The 18196-nt window shown below is 34.0% G+C and overlaps 1 non-coding gene across 1 annotated transcript; it reads left to right on the forward strand.

The window, feature by feature from the left end:
- The first annotated feature begins 17529 nt into the window (after nt 1-17529).
- Nucleotides 17530-17636, forward strand: LOC121207566 (small nucleolar RNA R71). The gene has a single exon (XR_005902647.1). It is a non-coding gene; the product is annotated as a small nucleolar RNA R71 (small nucleolar RNA).
- The last annotated feature ends 560 nt before the right edge of the window (nt 17637-18196 follow it).

Consider the following 18196-nt stretch of genomic DNA (forward strand, 5'->3'; position numbering starts at 1 on the left):
ATTTGTCTAGTTCTAACCAATATGCCATAAGGCACCATTACAAACAACAATTAAAATTAAAATTTAACTTTATATCCTATTAAGATCTGTAACACCCCTTAGCCCATCAAGAAGACATGGCATATATCATTCAGCCAGCCAAACGACCTGGCGGACTAGGCATTACTAGTGGATTCAAATCCTTCGGTTTAACTTAAAAATTTTACAAAAATAATTATGAAGATTTTCCTTAGTGTAAGAGTAAATAATAGAAGTTATAAAAGAAAAATTTATTATTCAAATGCTGCCTAGTTATGACGTATATATCAAAATCATAAAAAATTATGATCAGCAAATCAATAGGGTTTGGTGTACACTTTCAAAAAAAGGGTCAATTCTCTTTTAAGATAAAACAATGCAACGACGTAGTTAGTTGCAAAAGTTAATTACATAACATATGTATATTCCATCTGCCACATAACCATGTATGATACAAAAAAAAAAGTGGCTCACTCACAACTTCAATTCTAGCGTAGTCCTCTTCAACAATTTTGTTTTCTACTATCAAATGCTTGAGGATGAAAAAGTAATAGAGTATTTTCATTTGAACTTAGTGAGTTCCAAAAATAGACATAATTCATTTTACACGAAATCCAATAATCAACAAGCATCAGTACTCGTAAGAAAAGAATAATAGGCTTTTTCGTGAGACTCTATTATATAGACATAATACACTAATTGTGATCCACAATTCCTTGATGGCAACACTACACCAATTTAACATAACACATACAACACTCAAGTGGACACATTCCTTCAACTTATACACATCTTGTAATAGCATGCCCGACATTGACCTTATAGATACTGGTTGGCACATAGTCTAAGCCAAAGGTAGTAAAAGGATTAGAATAGTGACTGGTCCGTTAAATGTCTAGGTGGCGTGTTGTGAGGATTCTTTTGTAAGGAACGTCTTGCTAGAATTTTCCATTTGGTGGACTCTAAGGGTTCGTTGGAATCTTTTGTGAGACAATTCGCAAACCCCAGATACTCTGGGCTAACTCGTTAGTTTACGGAATGATAGAATTTTTTTCTGTGCTTAAACGAGAAAATGATGGCTCAGTGAGCATCATTAGGATCTAGATAAGACCTAGTTGGAATTGAGCTAGAGTACTGTAGATGACTGTTTGATGTGTTTAGGTAGCTAAATGAATGATTCACTTGGCTTGTTTTAGTGTACAAGCAACATTTACTACTCACTAAGCTAATTAGTGGTAATGGTTATGTTTGGTAAATGAGTAGGCAAGCCAATTCTTGGGTTACAGGTGTAACACCTCTAACCCGTATCTGTCACCGAAATAGGGTTACGGAGTATTATAGGACAATGAAATAGTAAATCATTCAAATCATACATTAATACAAACATAATCAAATTACTTGGACTTTAAGAAACTCAAATACTAATCAAAATACAAAATCAAAATGACATTAATCTGGTCAAAAATACATCAAAACCAACCTAATATGTGCCTAACCAATGTACCCTCATTGGTACCACAATTATATATAATTTAATCTCAAAATACACATTAATTCAATTCATCAACTCATTCAAGCAATACCAAATCAAAATACCTAACAAAGTTACCACAACCACAACAAATCAAATATATGTATGATAAATCGTAATTTATACATATTTTTATCCTATGCTTAGCCTATTTATGAATGGTTTCTTCTTAGATTTGGTGAATTCGATGCTCCTAATCCTTTAATTTCATGTTTTATACTTAGGAGAGCATAGGAGAGTAAAAAGAGCGAGAAACAGGCCGAAATCGGAGAAAATGGACCCACGTGGGAAATCAACACGGCCTGGACTTTCTCACATGGGCGTGTCACACAGCCGTGTCCCTTTGGCAGGATTGAATTACGACTTACATGGGTATACTACATGCCCGTGCCTGTTCAACAGGCTTGACCACGAGTTGGAGTAATCACACATGGGCATGTCCCTGCCGAGCCCAAGTATAACTCTATTCGAAAAAGGCCAATTTTGGGGGCTCTTAGGCATTCTAAAGCTTATTTAAACAGCTGATGAGGCACTTAGAAGGGGGACGCAGAGTAGGAAGCAAGGAATTACTCAAGGAAAGCCGATTGATCCATTTCAGAAGCCGGATTCATCATCAAGACTGAAGATCTCCCTTCAAGTTCCTTCAGGAGTTTTGGGTTTTCTTATGTTTTGTTATCTTTATGCTTTTGAGATGTTTTCTTTCATAAGTATGAACTAAACCCCCTAAATACCTAAGGGGAATGAAACATAAGACGGATCTTGTTATTATTATCTGAATTGTATGATAAATATTTGACTTGTTCTTAATTATGTGTTCTTAATTCTTGTTTTGATATTCCAGGATATTGATTCAAGTTAAGCTCTTATTAAAAGAAGGAATAGACCCTGTCTAAGAGTAAATTTGTCATAATTAAGCGGAGTTGATTGCACGCCTAGAAATAGGGTGATAAGATTTTGTCGGATTAGGGTGAAACCTAATAAGGGAATCTATAGATTGAGTTAATACAATTCTAGGGTGTTAATTAGAACAAGATTTCAATTATTCAACCTAGGGTTAGACGTTATTAGTCTCGAGAGAGATAATAATATAACTTATGGATTTCTACGGATCAAGTCAAATGAATAAATCGTCTGATTCAGAGTCAAAAACAAGTGAAGTCTAGGTGGATTTTTCCTTAGGTATTGTCTTAATCAATTGAATTTTCCCAAATTTTCTTTCTGTGCATTCTTAGTTAATAATTAGCTTAGATAACCAAACCTCTTAATTTTTAGGCTAGATAATAAAAAAGAAGTAAATACTAGTACTCGTAGTTCCTTCGGGTTCTATAATCCGGTCTTGTTGAACTAAACTACTGTTCGATAGGTACACTTGTCTTAATCGTGATAATAAGTTAGTCTCAAGAATGATTCATTCATAAATCTTTAAAACCTGTCACGAATATCACGTACCAATGTAAGCCACACGTACTAGCATAACAACTATACCTCATTCTCATACCCTTTGCAAATTGGTTATTTGCACAAAATATCATTTATAACATTTACATAAGCCAAACATTAACCAAAATTACACAAGAGCCTATACATGCCATATAATCTAAATTTAACATTTTAAAAACTATCAAGATAAACTGGATAGTATGACTTAAGTGCTGGTCCAATCATCCAACCTTCCGAAAATCTATAATGACATTAAACAACACAAGTAAGCCTAATAAAGCTTAGTAAGTTCGACGAGATAAACATAAATCTTACCGAATTAACTATAATAAATAAAATAAAATAAAATCCATGACAACTCCCTGTCATTCACAACTTCAATAGATAAATACATCCGTATTCAGATCAATACGAACATAAATAACATGTCTTTCAAATTTAATAAATAAGTCACCTTACCGGGATTTTTCTTTTGAAGAATGACCTATGGATAAGTGTACATCGTCAACAGAAGTTCATAAGAGTTGGTCCTTCCAAATACGCCAACAAAAGCTTGAAAGCTTAACAGAAGCTCATAAGAGGTGAACAGAAGTTCATAAGAACTGATCCACCCAATCACGCCAAATAGAAAGTAAAACACGAGAGTTCGAAACAAATGTTGAACCCCGATTTACTTGGGTAAAGTGTCGATATCTCCCTCCAATACCATCTCTACTTCAAACTCCCGTCATACACCAAATCACAAATGTACTCAAATCCTGCGATCAATTCAAACCAAATATCCAATTCAATATTATAATTCAAACAATAATTCATTTCCAACCATAGAATATATACATAATACCAATAATCAATTTATCCAAATGTTAAATTTTAACTATACAAACTTACCTGGACTTAATTGTAGTAATTGCAGAAGTTTGGGGACTATTCTGCTATTTTTCCTTTTCCACGAGTATTTACGGGATCTTGATCTAAAATATAAAATTACTCATTTATTAGAATATGTTTCATTTCCAATCCATTTTACAATTAATACCCTTTTTTTTAATTTACTTAATTACCCCAAACTTTTACAATTTTTGTAATTTAATCCCTTAATTAGTTAATCTATCAGATTAACTAATTTTCTCAAATCAATAATCTATCCAAATATTTTTGGCCCTCATACAGCCCCTAATAAACCTAAAATTCACTATCAAACCCTAATATTTTGACATTTTCACAATTTAATCCTAAAATCAATATTTAACAAAAATCACTTTACAAAATCATCACACAACTTAATCAAAGCTCCAAATCCATGTTATGAATCAAAAACATCTAATATTTATCAATGACAACTTCCAATATTTTAATAGAATCAGAAACGAAGGTATAGGTTAGCTAGACCTAGTTGTAATAATATCAAAAACATAAAAATTACAAGAAACAGGTAAGAATTGAACTCACATGGAAGCTCCTATGCTCAACCGATTCTCCAAGCTATTTCTATGGTGTTTCAGCAGTAACAAAAGAAGAAAATGAAGAAGAAAACCTATTTCTTCTTACTTAATTTTGTTTTAATTTTAACTAAATTACAAGTTTGCCATTATAATTTACTTATTTTGTCCTTATCCATCAATTTGTCGTCCCACTATATTATTTAGGGCTTAATTATCACTTAAGTCCTCCCTCAATTAATAATTACACCATTTCATCACCTAATTCCTATAATTAGCAACTTTTGCACCTTTTTCAATTTAGTCTTTCTTAATAACATTTCATAAATAATTATAAAAATATTTACGGCTCGGTTTATTTAAACGAGGTACCGATGCCTCACTTTCTGAAACCACTTAAACCTAATAAATCGTTATAAAACCTAAATTACCAAATCAAAAACCTTTTTAAAACTATATTTGACTCGTAAATATTAAAAAATAATATTTATGAACTTACTCACCAGATTTGGTGGCCTCGAAACCACTGTTTCCAACACCACTAAAAAATTGAGCTGTTACAACTCTCCCCCCCTTAGGAAATTTCGTTTTCGAAATTGTTACTTGAAAATAGATTCGGATATTGTAATCTCATTGATTCTTCGATTTCCTAGGTAGCTTCTTCTGAACCATGTCAATGCCACAAGACTTTTACTAATGGTACTCGTTTATTCTATAGTTCTTTTATTTCCCGAGCTAATATTCTTACTAGTTCTTCATAATACGTCAAGTCTGGCTGAAGCTCAACCTCACTATGAGGAATCACATGCGAAGGATCAGATCTGTACTGTCTCAACATTGAAACATAAAACACATTATGGATTTTCTCGAGTTCAGACGGCAAGGCTAATCTATAAGCTACAAGGTCGATTCTTTCAACAATTTCATATGGTCCGATAAATCTCGGACTCAATTTTTCTTTTCTACCGAACCGTAACATTTTCTTCCACGGAAAGACTTTTAAGAAAACCCGATCACCAACAGAAAATTCTATATCTTTTCTTTTTAGATTTGTGTACAATGTATGATGATCAGATGCAGCTTTCAAATAATCTTGAATAATTCTAACTTTGTCTTCAGTTTCTCGGATCAAATCAATTCCTACCATTTTGGATTCACTCAATTCAAAACAATACAACGTTGTTTTACACTTCCTCCCGTAAAGAGCTTCAAATGGTGCCATTTTTATATTGGATTGATAACTGTTATTATTTTCGAATTCAGCTAACGGTAGATACTTTTCCTAGTTACTTCAAATTCAAGTATGCAACATCTCAACATACCTTCCAGAATTTGAATCACTTGTTTTGATTACCCGTCAGTCTGAGGATGAAATGCTGTGATGAAATTAAGCTTAGTGCCTAGAGCCTCATGAAGTTTTCTCCAAAATGTCAATCTAAAATAATGGATGTCGAAACTCCATGTAATCTCACAATCTCAGATACATATAGTTTCGCTAATCTCTCAAATGTAAAGTCTGTTCTGATTGGAATAAAATGTGCCAATTTAGTCAATCTATCAACAATCACCTAGATCGAATCTTTCTTTCTCAGAGTTATAGGTAAGCCAGATACAGAATCCATCGTGACTCGCTCCCACTTTCATTTAGGAATTATAACAGGTTGTAGTAAACCTGATGGTACCTGATGTTCTGCTTTAACTTGCTAAAAAATCAAACATTTAGCTACAAATTCACAAATTTCTCATTTCATACCTGGCCACCAATACATTTGTTTCAAATCACAATACATTTTTGTGCTACCTGGATGAATAGAGTACGTACTACTATAAGCTTTAGAAAGAATATCATTTTTCAAATCTAAATTACTCGGAGCGCAAATCTATTGCAATAATGCAATGTACCACTATCATCAACACTGTACTCTAAACTCAAATTATTCTGAACCATCTGTCATTTCAACACCCACTTCGGATCGTCATCTTGCAATTCTTGAATTTGTCATAGAAATAGGGGTTTTGTTCTCAACTCTGCTAATACAAAACCATCTTCGTTAAGAGCTAGATTAGCGTTCAATGCTTGAAGTGCAAACAATGACTACTTTCGACTAAGTGCATCCACAACTGCATTAGCCTTTCCCGGATGATAATCAATAACTAGATTGTAATCTTTCAGTAATTTTAACCACCATCTCTATCTTAAATTCAATTCTTTCTGAGTCATCAAATACATTAAACTTTTGTGATCTGTAAACACATGACATTTCTCGCCTTATAAATAATGTATCCAAATCTTCAAAGCGAATACAATTGTGGCCAACTTGAGATCATGGGTAGGATAATTCTTCTCATGTGACTTTAATTGTCGAGAAGCATAGGCTACTACCTTTCCTAACTGCATCAGTACACAAACCAAACCATTGAGAGATGCATCACTATAAATAACATATGTTACTCTAGATTCAGGTTGAGTCAAGACTGGGGCTTTCGTCAATATTTTCTTCAGCTGATCAAAACTCTGTTCGCACTTATCGGACCAAACAAACTCAATATTTTTTTGTAATAATCTAGTCATCGGTGAAGCAATAATCAAAATTTTTTTAACAAAACGTCGATAGTAACCTGCTAAACCTAGAAAACTTCGCATTTCTAAAACATTTTTAAGAATTTTCCAATTTATCACAGCAAAAACTTTACTCGGATCAACTCGAATTTCGTTAGCTGATAATATGTGACCCAAAAATCTAACCTCACGAAGTCAGAATTCATATTTACTAAATTTTGCATACAACTTCTTTTCTCTCGAAGTCTGAATACGATTCTCAAATGTTGACTGAATACGATTCTCAAATGTTGAGCATGCTTGGATTCTATCTTGGAATAGATTAATATATCGTCAATAAACACAACAACGAATCCATCCAAATTAGGTTGAAAAACCCGATTCATTAAATTCACAAAAGCATCAGGGGCATTAGTCAAACCAAATGGCATTACCAGAAGCTCATAATGACTGTAACAAGTTCTAAAAGCAATCTTTGACACATTACAATCTTTAGCCTTCAATTGATAATACTCGGATCTGAGATCTATCTTCGAGAACACTGTGGCACCTTACAATTGATCAAACAAATTGTTGATACATGGTAAAGGGTGTTTATTTTTTATTGTGACTGTTCAACTGTTTGTAGTCTATACACAATCTCAAAGAGTCGTCTTTTTTTCACAAACAAAACAGGTGCACCCCAAGGACACATGCTCGGTCGGATAAACCCTCGGTCTAATAACTCTTTCAATTGTGCTTTCAATTCTTTTAGTTCAGCTAGTGCCATACGGTACAGTGATATTGATATCGGGGAAATTCTAGGAACCAAATCAATCACAAACTCAACTTCACAATCAAGAAGTAAACCCGACAACTCTTTAGGAAATACATCAACAAATTCACTAACAACTGGAAACTGATCTAGAATCAATTCTGAATCTCGGGTATCAAGGATATATGCTAGAAATGCTTCGCTACCTTTTCGTATCAATCTCTGAGTAGAAAAAGCTGAAATAATTCTAATGACATCTTTCGGATTCTTAGACTCAACTGAAATCATCTCTCTTGTCTGACATTTCAAATCCATCCATTTTTGTCTACAGTTTACCACCGCATCATGCAAAGATTGGTACCTAATTGCTATAATTAGCAAGTTTTGCAACTTTTTCAATTTATTCCTTTTTAATTAATTAACTATCGAAACGTTAAATTTTTTTTTCAACGAAACTTTAATACCACCTTAATAACACTTATAAATATTTACGGATCGTTTATAGAAATGAGGTCCTAGATACCTCACTTTCTAAAACCACTTGACCTTAGGGTCTTACCACTTAACCTAATAAATTGTTATAAAATATAAATTACCATATCAAAAACATTTTTAAAACAATATTTGACTTGTAAATATTAAATAATAATATTTACGAGCTTACTCGCCAGATTTGGTGGCCTAAAATCCACTATTTTCGACACAACTAAAAAATCGGGCTGTTATAACGGGGCTATAGTGGGATTTTTTGGCCCTTCCACTAAGCTTTGTCCCCGCTATTTGTACTATAAAAGGATGCCTAATACCGGAAAGTTTCACTTTTGCTTTTCTCTGAGTTCTTCCCTAAATCTCTAGAAATTTCTAAGTTATCTTCGTTAGAGAAGACAAGGAAGGTATCCGCAACTAGTAAACGCCATTGATACGTACCAACTTATGGTAATTTCTAGAGAGCCATTAGGTAATTATCGAAGGGATTTACATTATTGCATTAGTGATTGCATCATTGAATTTTAATAGGAAATGGTCTGATGATTATAATTGTTTCTTATTTAGCTTAATAAGCTAGTGAAGGTCTGAGCAATCGAGGCAAATGACCAGTAAAGTAGATTTTGTTTTGAAGTTTTCTGGTGAGTTCTTTCTTACTTCCTTTGAATTATTAAAATTCTATTATATGTAGGTTGTGTAAGGTAAGTTTTCTTTACTAAATATGAGTCGATGTGTTGTGAATTGTCGTGCATGTAATAAATCAGTGTAGTATGTGTGAGTATGGCCATGGTCGATGTGAAAATACCCACCTTGTGTGCGAGCCCAGTACCAGACTTTTGTGACATGTAAAATATGAAAAAAAACTTTATTTATGATGCCTCCAGTAGAGCAGCTTTATTGCAAATTAGACTGCGAGAGCACGGCCTGACCTTATGGGAGAGCACGTGTTCAATTTAATAAGGAATATGAATATAAATATGATTATGGTTGATATTTGATTCTAATTTCTAAAATATGGGCCCGAGGCTGGTACAGGGTTGGGTCATAGGTAAACCTACATGATTGAGAGAGTATGTACTAGATGGTGGTATCTATCCACTAGGGATACTGTGTTATATTGGAGAAGTGTTGTCGTCAAAGAATTGTACTGACGACTTGGTGTAATGTGTCTGTAAGACTGAGTCTTGAAAATGTCTCTATTTTTTATTGATTATTGGTAACCTGATAATAATTTTGTGTCTATTTGGAACTCACTAAATTCAATTGAACTTACATCGTTACTTTTCTTTCTCAAGCGTTTGATTAGTAACAGAAGATCAGTAAAAGGGAACTACGCCAAAGTTGCATCTACGAGTGAGCTACTTGTCTATTTATGTATCAGGCATGGCTATTTAGTGGATGGCGTATACAAATATTTTTTAATTAACTTTTTCTTTTACCTCCTAGATGTATTGGTTGGCCTTGAAAAGAGAATTTATTCGTTATTATAAAAGTGTACACCAAGCTTACTTGATTCGTAGTTTGTGAACTCCTTTATATGTATTCGCCATTGATGACAACGAATGATTAATAGACTGTATTTTATAACCCCTACTATTTTCTCCTTTGAAGATGTGTTACCAATTTAGAGAAAAGAATAATGGTTTGTAACAAAAAGGAGAATCTTCATAACTATTTCCTCAAATATTTAAGTAAAACCAATGAATTTTGAATCCATCAGTAATGCCCCAGTTTGTTGAGTGGTATGTCTAGCTGAATGATGTACGCTAAGTCTTCCCAATGAGCTAAAGGGTGTTCCACATCTCCCACAATCTTGCATGGTTATCAACAACCCATCCTTATGCCAACCTCGAATCCATATATCAAATATCAGAATCACATATCAGCCATATTTATTTTTAAGTTCATATCCTTGTTAAGTTGAACACGTATTCTCTCGTAAGGTTGGGCCATGATCTGCCAGTCCGATTTGCAATATAGTTGCCCTACTAAAGGCATCACATATAGATCTCCCTTCCACAATGTTCACATATCATAAATTATCTTGTATTGGGCTTGTACAACAAGGAAGGTGTTTTTACATTGACAATGGCCATACTTATGCACATGTCCAGACAAAACACATCGACTCATTTACAGTAAGAGAACTAATCACACACAACTCACATATCATGGAAGTTTCATAACTCAAAGGAAGTAAGAAGGAACTCACCAACAACTTCAAAACAAAATATACTCTACTAGTCCTTTGCCTCGATTGCTTGGACCTTCACTAGATTCTTGAGCTAAATAAGAAATAGTTATAACTATCAGACCCCTTTTATCTAATTTAATCATGCATGAGTAATGCAAAAATGTAAATACCTTTAACAACAACCTAAGGGTTTTCCTGAAATTACTAGTAAGTTGATACTTAACAAGGGTGTTTTGGCTAGCTACTAGAAACCTTCCTCGTCTTCTCTAACGAAGATACCTTAAAACTTTCTAGAGAACTAAAAAGGAACATAGAGAAAAACAAAGGTGAAACATGTCGGCTATCAACATTCTTATATAACACAAACAACGGGGACAAAGCTCAGTGGGAGGGTTAGAAAATCTCACTATAGCCCCTGAAACCTGAGAATAAACTGGCCTACACATATACCAAACTTAACTATTACCACTAAGTAGTTTAGTGAGTAGTAAAACGTTGCTTGCATACTAAATCAAGCCAACTAAACAAGTCATTCAGGTACCTAAACACATCAAGTTGTCATCTATAATACTCTAGTTCACTTCCAACTAGGTCTCAATTAAATTCTAACGATACTCATTGCTATTGTTTTTAGGTAAAACACGAAAAACAAGTCTATCAATCAGTTTACTGACGAGCTCGGCCCAAGTATTTGGGGTTCGTGAATTGCCACACAAAAGAGTCCGCCAAACCCTAGAGTTCGCCAAATGGAAAATTCTAGCAAGCTGTTCCACAAATAGGCGTATTGTCGAATCCACGCAATACGCCACCCAAACTTATAAAGGATATTTCACCAATCTTACCCTTTTTCTACCCTGGTTTATTCAACTATACGCCAAATAGCATATTGATACAGTTTACGCCGAGCAGGCTGTTACAACTCTCCCTCACTTAGAAAATTTCGTGCTCAAAATTCTTACCTGCGAATAACTGAGGATATTCCTCTTTCATCAAACTCTCCCTCTTTCAGATGGCTTCCTTCTTGTTGTGGTTCCTCCATAATAATTTTACCAGTGAGATTATTTTATTTCTCAACTCTTTCACTTCTCTTGCCAAAATAAAATATGCCCCTCTTCATAAGATTAGTTGGGCTCCACCTCTAGTGTCTCTACTTGTACCACATGCTCTGGATTCGATCGATATCTACTCAACATGGACACGTGAAACATGTTATGAATCTTTGATAGTTTCAGAGGTAGTGTCAATCTATACCCCATTGGACCAACCCATTTTAGAACTTTGTATGGTCATATCAATCGTGGGCTCAACTTCCCTTTTATTCCAAATCTTATAACCTTCTTACAAAGAGAATGTAACACCCCTATCCCGTAACCATCACCGGAATAAGTAAGGGGCATTACCGGACTTGTAACTCATGACAGAACGGTAAAACTTTTTTTTTGTTTTTAAGATCATTCATTTGGATAAACACTAAACACAACCAGGGATAAAATGTAAACTTCTATAAGTAAACATCCAAAAGATACCATTTTCATATGGCTTATATACAATAGTCAAAATATCATTCTACTATATTGTCTATCCTATACATGCCATAAGCTAAGTCTAATTACATAGTTGTCGTAATGGTAGATAGTATGACGAAGTGCTGATGATCCCCGAACTGGTAGTCAGAATCCTCAACCTATAAACCAAAACATGATCAAACAGAGTAAGCTTTTGTAAGCTTAGTAAGTTTTAAGCAAAACAAAGTGTTCTCATTCACTATCATTGGTCATTCATTTCAACTGTTCGATGAAGTTAATCTAGAGCTTCATCTCGAACTATAATATCAATAAACGCATCACTTGGCTGTCACATATATACTTTCGAATGATAATGACCTAGATGGTCAAATATTTCCAAAGCACATTCTTCATCAATTTTCAACTTTCAATAATCCTTTCCACTTGTTCATTATCACATCCATATTTTTAAGTATTTCAACATGACAAGTACTAAATTTCCGTAGGCACATAAAGAACCAAACATATTCCTTATCACATATACGTAAGCTTACAAAACATAATCCTTACCTTGTACTGGCACATCTAGCTGAACCCAACCCATACTCAAATCATAAGGTTTTTGGGCAGAATATGTACTAATACATAAGAATATTTCGTCACATACTTCATTATACAAGCATACCATTACCAATTAGATCATTCTCATATTTGGAGTTATAATATTAATCACATTTACCTACCTCTTTGATACTGATAATTCACCTCGAAATCACTCCACCGATGAGTAAGTAATACGTACCTGAACGTCTTAAATACATAATACTTATTTGATGGTAACTTACTGCAGATACTCAATACCAAAGTCTTACTTGAATCCTAGCATTTAGCCGTCGGGTCTTTAAAGCTCGGATATAGTACGAGCACGAAGCCTACGAACATTAATCAGGATAATATTCTCGCATAAAGCCTGCGGGGTTTTAACCCGGATATGGTACTGACACAAATGCCCTTCGGGACTTATCACATTTATACGCTTTCACATCCATCACATTGGCCATTCGGCCTTATCACATATATACACCTTCACATCCATCACATCGGCCATTAGGTCTTATCTCATATATACACTTTCACATTCATCACATTGGCCATTAGGCCTTATCACATATATACACTTTCACATTCATCACATCGGCCATTAGGCCTTATCACATATACACACTTTCACATTCATCACATTGGCCATTCGGCCTTATCACATATATACACTTTCACATTCATCACATCGGCCATTAGGCCTTATCACATATACACACCTTGTACATCAATTTCATCATAACAAAATTGACTAGGTATACTAGTCATTTACGGCTTATAGCTTCACTTTAATACGGATTTGGTACTTTGATTACCAATATTTAATCGATAGCTTATAAGCAACTCAAATAGTTTTATTAAGGTTTACAACATAATCACAAATTCAGCACAAGCTGTTTTTCCTAAGCAACAGTCATTAAATTATTCGTAAATGGAGCTACGAAACTCCAAATGAAGTACCGTTAATTTTCCCTGAAAATAGACTCATACATATTTTATCCAACAAATTTTCAGAATTTTTGGTCTGGCCAATCAATGCCAGATTTTTCTTCCAGTTTCCACTATTTCACTGTTTGACTATGCTGACCACTCTTCACTACGAATCAAATTTCTCATTGTACAAAATTCAAAATATGTTATAGTTTATTTCATTTGAAACTAGACTCACTAAGGCATCTAGAATAAAAATTTTGTCTTTTAAAAATATTTGTACAATTTATAATGACTTTCTAAAAATAGAACAGAGGATTACAGTGTCATTCTGCACTGTCTCACACAACTTTAAATATCTCATTATCGGAAATTCCTTTGCTTACACGGTTTCTTTTATAAGAAACTAGACTCATTAAGCTTTAATTTCATGTTTCATTCAGCCTCTAATTCAAGTCCATAAATTTATGGTGATTTTCTAAAGTCACGTTACTGCTGCTGTCCTAAGCAGACTATTTCCAATTACACTTAAATTCCCAAGCTCAAACACTTAAGAACTTACCATTTGAGCTTAGAACATAACATGGCCACATCATATCTTATTAAATAAACTCATCATGTCCTATTATGATTGAATTTACTCAACGTTTAATCACTTAAAACTTACCTCGGAAGTGGTCGACGACTAGATATCCACGGCTATTCGTTTACTTTCTCTTTATCCAAAATTGCCCCTCTATGCTCTTGAGTCTAATTAACAAAATTTAAACTATTTTAATCACCTTGTTATATCATTAAAAACAACAAGGTAAATCTTCTCAATGAAACTCATACATAAGGCAACACCTCGATACATCTGCACACATTCGGTGTTTCATAAAAACCATCCCAAATACATTTACCTAGGTATCACCATGTCGCCTTATATACATATACTAGTTATGTGGTCAATTTTACCGATGACCTATGCATATAACTAATTACACCTTTAATAATATTCACAAAGCCGATTATCCACATGACTACCTTAGCATATTATTAGTTAGCTTCTTATCCAAATTTGCCATAAAGAAAATTAACTCATATACCCTCAAGTGCATAAGCAATTGCATCCAAAGGACACTTTAAATGCATGTTATGAAAGTAACCGAATGCACATATATTTATACCAAGACATCATATACTTCGAAACCAACTATCAAGGCATAAAGCCGAACCTTCAAAATCAATTATCAATACACGTTCAAACATGCCCTCCTACAAATATACAAGTTCTCCCTTGGTTAAACTAAATCATGCTTTAAGGTTTAACACATTTAACCATTAGAGAGTTAATCAAATTAGCATTCAATTATTCTATACACCCACCATTAACCGAATCTCATTTAACCACTAATTCCATGGCAAGCATAAAAAGGCTATGGGTTTTACACCTAACTTACAAGACCATAAAACATAAAGGTTTAATGTTCATCTTTAACACAATTACCACACTTCAAACTAAATTTTCAGCTTCATATATCCCACACTAGATTTTTTTTTCCATGCTCAATTTCCATGGCCGAATGAAATTATGCCCTAATTCATGAACTTAAACAACATTGGCCAACTTTCCAAGCTCATTTGAGCCATCAAGCACATTTAGTTTGTTCATACTCAACTAGAATCAATTATCCTCCCAAAATCATCAAACATACAAAATATACCCCATTAAGCTTATGACCGATTGCTACATGCTTCATGAACACAAGAATTTTCACATGGGTCTTGTTGCAAGCTTCAAAACCAACCAAAATTCACAACTTTTCAAAGAAAATAACATGAACCTTACCTTATTTGAAGCCTTCTTTTGCCGAATGCCCTAAGCTCAAAGGTTTCTATTTTCTTTCTCAACTCACGGCAAGAAGAAGAAGAAATGGCCTTGTTATTTTCACCTCAAACATGTTTTATTCATTTATTTCATTAACTTTTATTATTTCTATTTTATGAAACCATTTTCTTTAATATAAACAAATTTATTATTAACATTATTTACTAACATACAAAGCACAAAATGCCAAAATGTGTCATTCATGCCCATCCTTGCCGTCCACTACCAAGAAAAAGGAATGTTTGACATGCAAGTCCCTCATGCTTCAAACCATGCAATTTTTAGCCACTTCCAATTAACCTATGACATTTTCAAGATTTTTCACATAAGCCCCTTTTTTATTTATTTCACATCCAAATGAAAAAATTTAAAGCATGAAATTTTCACACATACTTATTCATAAATAATAAGCATAAAATATAACAATTAATTATTTTTGTGACTCGGTTTTGTGGTCCCGAAACCACTTTCCGACTAGGGTCAAATTTGGGGTGTCACAGAGAAACTTTCAAAAATACCTTGTTTCCTATTTCATATGAAATATCATTCCTTTTTCGATCAGTGTAAGCCTTCTGTCGATCTTGAACATCCTTTAAATGGGTTCGCATAATTGATACTTTCTCTTCCGTTTCCCACACCAAATTAGGACCAACTATCTTCATTTCACTGAGCTCCAACCAATAGATGGGTGATTTGCACCTTCTTCCATACAACGCTTCGAAAGTTGACATTCCCAGGCTAACATGATGACTGTTGTTGTATACAAACTCTGCCAAAGGAAGATATTTTTTTCCTAATTCAATCTGAAATCTATTACACAAATTTTGAGCATGTCTTCAAGAACTTAAATTACTCTTTTTGATTGCCCATCTATTTGAGGATGGAAGACAATACTGAACCATAGCCTGGTTCTTAAGGACTTTGTAGCTATTTCCAAAACCTCGACGTGAACCTTAAATCTCAATATGAAACAATGGATGTCGATATACCGTGGAGGCATACAATTTCAAATTTGTAAAACTCCACCGATTTCTCCAATGAATAGTTTATGTATATTGGTAGGAAATAGGGTAACTTAGCCAACTGATCCATAATAACCCAAACTACATTCCTTTTAGTAGGACTAAGGAAGACCTAAAACAAAATTCCATGGTGATATTGTCCCGCTTCCACTCAAGAATTTCTAGAGGATGCAACTTCCCTGAGGGAACAAGGGATTACTAACATTAAGGCATGGTCATTTAAGAACTTGCTATTCAAACAATGCCTTAGGTCATCCTTAAGCATCCCACTATACACAATTTTTTTCATTCTTTGGATTAAACCAAATGAATAATAATCAATTCAAGCATTCATGTCTCTATGACTATCTATAAGACTTATATCTCATATGACATCATCAAACATTCTTATCTAAGTATTTGACCACCTCCGGACGTACTAACGTCCAGAGTGTGAATACTGTACTAAAATATAGAATTATGAGGTGGTATCCATAATTATACAGACCTATTTGTAATATAGTTTTATGACGAAGTGGGTAGGTACTCTGAGGATTGTACTCGAGTGGTAGATCAATTCTAACCTAAACATTAAAAGATCTAATTAGTACTTTCTGTTCAGTTATAGTACGAAGAATATAAAATAAGGATCTTTGGGTTTTTTATAATAATAAGAATAAAACAACATAGAAAAAATAAGATTCAAGAGATTAAAATGGAAGAATAAATCAAATTTGATTTTGGGTGATTAGCTTGCTTCGGTAATCTCTATCAACTATCATTTTGAGTTCCTCGTCAATCAACAAGTCACTACCCTAGTAGGATCATTTGATCTTCCACTAATATAACAAGTCAGAAAGAAGTACTTATCTTCTAACCTCACAATCTAGACTAGTTTGGGGTTAAGGTGTTCACGGATCGGCAATACCATTTTTGGATTAATTCCCACCTTGATGACTTCCCAGGGTTGTCTGGCCTGGGGTTTGTTTCATGGTCTCCCTTTACCATTGTGGGTTTCTAACCATATGTGAATCGTTCAATTGGCCACTAGTAGGAGTTTATTACCATATTCTCGATGATTTCATACACATCCTCATACTTTCTGTTAATAAGGGCTCCTCTTACTGCTTTGTCTAATCCAGATCGTGCATTTGCATCCAACCCATTATAAAATACCTACAGTTGCATTCACTCAAGAAATCTATGGTGCGGACATTTTTTAATCAACATTTTGAATTGTTCCCATGTCTCATAGAAACTTTCTCCCTCCATCAGTCTAAAAACAACAATCTTTCTTCTTAGTTGCATTGCTTTGCTAATTGGGAAAATCTTTTATAAGAATTTTCCAGTGAGTTCATCCTATGTCGTGATAGACCCTGATACCTGCAAGTCTAACAAAAAAAAGCATTATCAATCATGGAGAAGGGGAATAATCGAAGACGAAAAGAATCATTAATGATCCTGTTATACTTAAAAGTATCACAAAGTTGAAAAAACCATTTTAATTGTTGATTAGAGTCATCTATCATAGTGCACCTAAACTGTAAATTGTTCTAGATCATCTGAATCATAGCCGGTCTTATCTCGAAATTATTACTTGTAATTGTCGACATTGCTATACTTTCTTTAACCATGTCTAAACTTGGTAAGATATAATCCTTTAAAGTTCTTTCGTCTTGAGCCATCTAAATGTTTGCAGGAAGCTGTGGTGTTGGTGGGTTTTCCAGGGCGTTATTGTCAGTTTCATCAAACAGTGGATTTTCACGTGATACTTTACTTGCGGCAGGTGGGGGATCTTGCATCTATTGTTGCTATTGCTATCGGTGATTCCTTTGGATTATTCTCTTTTTTATCTATGGCTGCTA

This window comes from Gossypium hirsutum, chromosome A01 (genome assembly GCF_007990345.1).
Source record: "Gossypium hirsutum isolate 1008001.06 chromosome A01, Gossypium_hirsutum_v2.1, whole genome shotgun sequence".
In the NCBI taxonomy this organism is placed as follows: Eukaryota; Viridiplantae; Streptophyta; class Magnoliopsida; order Malvales; family Malvaceae; genus Gossypium; species Gossypium hirsutum.